Consider the following 6,787-nt stretch of genomic DNA (forward strand, 5'->3'; position numbering starts at 1 on the left):
CTTAAAACCTACCTCTTTGACCGAGCTTTTGGTCACCTGTCCTAATATCTCCTTAGGTGGCTCGGGGTCAAATTTTGTCTGATTTACGCTCCTGTGAAGCGCCTTGGGGGAACGTTTTACCACGTTAAAGGCGCTATATAAATGCAGGTTATTGTTTCTGATATTTGAGCCTCCTCTCCCCCCAACACAAACCTTCAACCCACTCTTTCTCACCCTTATTGCAGTTTCTCTTGATCCAGTTATGCTGTTTCCTCAGAACTTTCCCCTCGTTCCTGCCGAGCTCCAAGTGCCCTCTCCCCCTCCCCCTCCCCCTCCCCCTCCCTCTGGACATATCGCACAGTCTTCTGCTCTGGGGAGGTGGGGGGGATTCTCCTCTGGCAGGAGGTCGGAGTGCCCCCTCTGCCCCATCTCATCCTCCTGGGCCGGAACCTGTTACGTAGGGGTGGCAGGTTCCCGGTGCGATGCCCGGGGGAGTGGGCGATGGTGGGGTGTGCCGGCGGTGTAGTAGCAGCGGAAGAGGTGGCGAGGGACCTTACGGTGACAGGAGCCCCCGGAAGATCAGAATCAAAGCTCCCATGGGGGAATTCAGGCTCTTACAATCAGTACAGCGAGATGGCGGAAGGCCTCACATTTTCCAACCTTCTCTGCCCTGCCCAATTTCAGGCAGGGTGGTGGAAGAGAATTTCCACCACTCTTGACCAGGACCCCAAGACTGTAGAACCCCTCCCCTCCCCTCCCCTCCCTCAGTCTTCCCTTCCTCATACGATCCACAGGGTTTGCAAACCCAAGCTTGGTGTCACCCCATCTCTCCTTCCTGATTTATCTCATCTTCGCTCCTACTCCTCCCAAACTTGGCACTGTGGGAGTTGGCTCCCCATCTGGGTTTCTTAACAGTGAAGTAAATTCCGCTCTGGTACTGTACGGATCGCCCCCGCCCCCGATCTCTGCGGGAGGGCCACATGATCTGTCGATTCCCGGTAACCTGCTCCATTGTGGATTTGTGTAGTCAGGAGGCTTCGGGAATCGGGAGCTAGCGCGGATGATATGGGGCTTTAAGATACCCATTCTTGGGGCAGCGAGCTGGGAGGTGCGTGAGACTGGGAGAGGCCCAGGGTTACTTAGGAATCTGTGGTGCCTTCCTTCAAATGCAACAGGGCAAGAGGAGTGTGAATAACGCCATAGCCCACAACCAGACCAGAGCTAATGGGAGCCACGCCCACCCCCACCAATGGGAGCCACGCCCACCCCTCACCAATGGGAGCCACGCCCACCCCTCACCAATGGGAGCCACGCCCCCTCACCAATGGGAGCCACGCCCCCTCACCAATGGGAGCTATCCCTCCTCAATGGGGACATACCGCTCCCCAATAGGGACACGCCCCTCACCAATGGGAGCCATGTCTCCCCAATGGGGACACACCCCTCCCCAACGGGAGTCATGCCCCCCCCAATGGGGACACACCCCTCCCCAATGGGGACAAGCTCCCCCCAATGGAGCCATGCCCCCTCACTAATGGGAGCTATGCCCCCCCATGGGGCCACGCCCCTCACCAATGGGACCACGCCCCTCACCAGTGGCAGCCATGCACCCCCCCCCAATGGGGACATGGCCCTCACCGATGGGAGCCATGCGCCCCCCCCAATGGGGACATGCCCCTCACCAATGGAAGCTACCCCTCCCCAATGGGGACCGCGCCCCTCCCCAATGGGGACCGCGCCCCTCCCCAATGGGAGGTACGCCCCTCCCCAATGGGAGGTACGCCCCTGTCCACCACTGCAGTCACGGCCCTTCATCTAGGCCCTGTCCATGGCCCTGCTCCTCTGGCCCCACAAGGAAAGGAAAAAAAAAATTATAACTTAGCTTTTTGGGCCTCTTCAGGCCCCGATCCGTCTCCTCACTGGCTTCAGGGCCTTCGACTTTCCAGTCAGGCCGCCTAGTAAAAATTGCAGAAAGGTCCGATGATGTCATCGGGAGCTGATATACGTGCGTTGAAAAGGACCCCTGTGGCTTTGGGCGGGTGTCCTTGCTGCCTGCTTGACGGAGCAGGTGAAAATCACTGGACAGCTCCCGGCTGCTCCTGGATTTTAACCACCCATCCACCCGCCCGGTTTAAATTGGCCCCCGGAGCAGATCTCCAGTCGGAGGACACACTGGGGTAGATTTTAACCTTGCCACCCAAACTGGCCTTAAAAAAAACGGTAATGTTAGAAAAAATCTGTAGACAGAGGGGGGAATGAGCAATAATCTACCACAAAACAATGTGCAAGCAAAATCTATCAATTTTTAAAAAAAGGGATTAGACGATTACTTGAAAGAGGAGCATTAAAGAGTATGGGGAGTGGGATTAGACTGGGTGGGATATTAAAGGGTATGGGGAGTGAGGGGGGGAGTGGGAATAGACTGGGTGGGATATTAAAGGGTATGGGGAGTGAGGGGGGGAGTGGGAATAGACTGGGTGGGATATTAAAGGGTACGGGGAGTGAGCGGGAGAGTGGGATTAGACTGGGTGGGATATTAAAGGGTATGGGGAGTGAGGGGGGGAGTGGGAATAGACTGGGTGGGATATTAAAGGGTATGGGGAGTGAGCGGGAGAGTGGGATTAGACTGGGTGGGATATTAAAGGGTATGGGGAGTGAGGGGGGGAGTGGGAATAGACTGGGTGGGATATTAAAGGGTATGGGGAGTGAGCGGGAGAGTGGGATTAGACTGGGTGGGATATTAAAGGGTATGGGGAGTGAGGGGGGGAGTGGGAATAGACTGGGTGGGATATTAAAGGGTGTGGGGAGTGAGCAGGAGTGTGGGATTAGACTGGGTGGGATATTAAAGGTTAAGGGGAGTGAGCAGGAGAGTTGCATTAGACTGGGTGGGATATTAAAAGATATGGGGAGTGACGATGAGAGTGGGATGAGACTGGGTGGGATATTAAAGGGTACGGGGAGTGAGAAGGAGAGTGAGATTAGAGTGGGTGGGATATTAAATGGTTTGGGGAGTGAGCAGGAGAGTGGGAGGGATATTAAATGGTTTGGGGAGTGAGCAGGAGAGTGGGATTAGACTGGGTGGGATATTAAATGGTTTGGGGAGTGAGCAGGAGAGTGGGATTAGACTCGGTCGGATATTAAAGGGAATTGGGAGCGAGCAGAAGAGTGAGATTAGACTGGATGGATATTAAAGGGTATGAGGAGTGAGCTGGAGAGTTGCATTCGACTGGGTGGGATATTGAAAGATATGGGGAGTGACGATGAGAGTGGGATGAGACTGGATGGGATATTAAAGGGTATGGGGAGTGAGCAGGAGAGTGGGATTAGACTGGGTGGGATATTAATGGGTATGGGGAGTGAGCAGGAGAGTGGGATTAGACTGGGTGGGATATTAAAGGGTATGGGGATTGAGCAGGAGAGTGAGATTAGACTGTTTGCGATAATAAAAGATATGGGAGTGAGCAGGAGAGGGATTAGACTCGGTCGGATATTAAAGGGAATTGGGAGTGAGCAGAAGAGTGAGATTAGACTGAGTGCGATATTAAAGGGTATGGGGAGTGAGCAGGAGTCTAGCATTAGTCTGGATGGGATATTGAAGATTATGGGGAGTGAGCAGGAGAGAGGGAGTAGACTGCGTGGGATATTTAAGGGTATGGGGAGTGGGCAGGAGAGTGGGATTAGACTGGGTGGGATATTTAAGGGTATGGGGAGTGGGCAGGAGAGTGGGATTAAACTAGGTGGAATATTAAAGGGGTTGGGGAGTGGGCAGGAGAGTGGGATTAGACTAGGTGGGATATTAAAGGGTATAGGGAGTGAGCAGGAGAGTGGGATTAGAGTGAGTGGGATATTAAAGGGTATGGGGAGTGAGCAGGACAATGGAATTGGACTGGATAGAATATTAAATGGTTTGGGGAATAAGCAGGAAAGTGGGATTAGGCTAGGTGAGATATTAATGGGTATGGGAGTGAGAATGAGATTGGGTTTAGACTAGGTGGGATATTAAAGGGTATGGGGAGTGAGGGGGAGAGTGGGATTAGACTGGGTGGGATATTAAAGGGTATGGGGAGTGAGGGGGAGAGTGGGATTAGACTGGGTGGGATATTAAAGGGTACGGGGAGTGAGCAGGAGAGAGGGATTAGACTGGGTGGGATATTAAAGGGTATGGGGAGTGAGCAGGAGAGGGGGATTAGACTGGGTGGGATATTAAAGGGTATGGGGAGTGAGCAGGAGAGGGGGATTAGACTGGGTGGGATATTAAAGGGTATGGGGAGTGAGCAGGAGAGAGGGATTAGACTGGGTGGGATATTAAAGGGTATGAGGGATGAGGAGGGGGAGTGGGATTAGACTGGGTGGGATATTAAAGGGTGCAGGGAGTGAGCAGGAGAGTGAGATTAGACAGGGTGGGATATTAAAGGGTGCGGGGAGTGAGCAGGCGGGTAGGATTAGACAGGGTGGGATATTAAAGTGTATTGCGAGTGAGCAGGAGAGTGAGATTAGACAGGGTGGGATATTAAATGGCTTGGGGAGTGTGAAGGACAGAGGGAGTAGACTGGATGGAATATTAAAGGGTATGGGAAGTCAGGAAGAGAGGGAGATTAAATTGGGTGGGATATTAAAGGGCATGGGGAGTGAGCCGGGATGGGATTAGACTGGGTGGAATGTCAAGGGAACGGAGTGAGCACGAGAGTGGGATTAGACTAAGTGGGTTATTAAAGGGTATGGGGAGTGAGCACGAGAGTGGGATTAGACTGGGTGGGATATTAAAGGGTACGGGGAGTGAGCAGGAGAGTGGGATTAGACTAAGTGGGTTATTAAAGGGTATGGGGAGTGAGCAGGAGAGTGGGATTAGACTGGGTGGGATATTAAAGGGTACGGGGAGTGAGCAGGAGAGTGGGATTAGACTAAGTGGGTTATTAAAGGGTACGGGGAGTGAGCAGGAGAGTGGGAGGGATATTAAAGGTTATAGGTAGTGAACAGGAGAGTGGGGTTAGACTGGGTGGGGTATTAAAAGACTTTCCTGCTCTGTATGGCTCGAATCACACCAGGCTGAGCGTTCCCGCACATCTACATATTAAAAATCCTCCAGTTTAAAGTACTCCTTGTCAGTTTATTCCATTATATGGACACCAATGTCCACATTTAGAATGGAATCTGCCTATGTAAACTTGTCACACTTTAATTACACCCCCGTGCCAGCAGTGGTGCTGCTGTGCCACCACTGGCCGGAGGGTGTAATTACAGCGTGACAAGATTACATAGACAATGCCCACAAATAAATGTGGACACATGGAGTTACAATGCAAATATTTAAAGGACAAAATGTTGCTATCCTGTGGCATTGCACACGAGTAGTCAAAACCAAGTATCATCCTGAAGGGGAATAATTAGACCAGGACACACAGACCTAATGTAATCTCCATTTTAAAGTCATACTTTCCCTCCTCATTTTTATGCACTACATAAATCAGCTGAGGAAATGGTATTTCCCTTTAAAACCACAAAGTCTAACTGTTGTTAAGTAAATACTGGGTGGGGTCGGTCAGAGTGTAATTGCACTCAGGATGGCTTTCTTCCTGTTTTTACAAAGGTGGTTAACAAGGTCATAAGGCAAGATCTTCCATGATGGGTGTGCCAGGATTTCCACAGGGTCAGTGCAAACCCCGCTGAATTCGCCACGGTCTGCTCATTGGAACAATTTTGAGCAGCTGCCTAAGACTTAAGTGCCTGCAGCAGTTTAAAGGGCCAAGCAACAGGAGGAAAGAATCAACTTTCAGGAAGGGCAGTAAACAGAGGGCTGGTGCCCTCTCTGAAGCTTTGACTGTTCGTTGAGCTAAGCCTGGGGTAGCAGTAGGGGGTGCTACAATTGGCCTCAGTGCCCCAGCTGATGGGGGGAAAGTCAGTCCATTAGACCAAATGGAGCAGTTTGTGTTCCATAACGAATGAGCCAGAGGCAGATGTCGTTAAGGATCAGCCCTGCATTTAGAAGAATGGGCCTATCCAGCAATTGACCTCCAATTTTGTAACTAATGCTATTTTTTTTAAAGAGAACTCAGAGTCATTAGTGGCTTTTAATCCTGCTTTGCATAGAGGAAGGCTCCTCACTCCCCATTTACTGTCACAGCCTGTGAGCCTCTACGCTAATCCATCTTTGCACAGTAATTAACTCAATCAGCTTTACACCTGCTCCACAATGTATTGGTTTAGATTGCAGCCAGGGCTCAGGTCATGGGGAATGGTGGGGTTGACCATAGAGGTCTGCAAATCCACTTCCAGTCATGTAGAGGGAGAGAGGGCCCCACACAAATGTGACCCATTCCCAACTGAAGGTGCTGACTCTCACTAGGAGATGGGATCTACGGGTACACACTTTCTACAAAATGGCTGCCAGCGGCAAGTTTTTGTGTACAAAATGGCTCCCGATGGCGAGTTTTAGTGTACAAATTGACTCCAATGGTGATCTCCCTATATAAAAATGGAAAAATGGGAGCTGATGGCGAGCCTTTGTGTACAAAATGGTTGCCAATGGCAAGTTTTTGTGTACAAAATGGCTGCTGATGGAGAGTTGTTTAGTGCCAAATAACTCAATGCTCAGGCTGGAGAGATATGTGGTTGTCACAGACACTGAGCAACAAGCAAGACAGAGCCCAGGGCTTCTCAATTCTTTTTAACATCTCTGTAAATTGAGTGTCTTCAACCTTGGTCTAACCCCAGGGCGGGGCGAGTCTGTTCTTTAAAAATGCCGGTGACAACAAACATTTAATCTTTTCAAATAAAAATTCAGCCTGCTCTGCTGGACGGAGTCGAGTCT

This window comes from Heptranchias perlo, chromosome 44 (genome assembly GCF_035084215.1).
Source record: "Heptranchias perlo isolate sHepPer1 chromosome 44, sHepPer1.hap1, whole genome shotgun sequence".
In the NCBI taxonomy this organism is placed as follows: Eukaryota; Metazoa; Chordata; class Chondrichthyes; order Hexanchiformes; family Hexanchidae; genus Heptranchias; species Heptranchias perlo.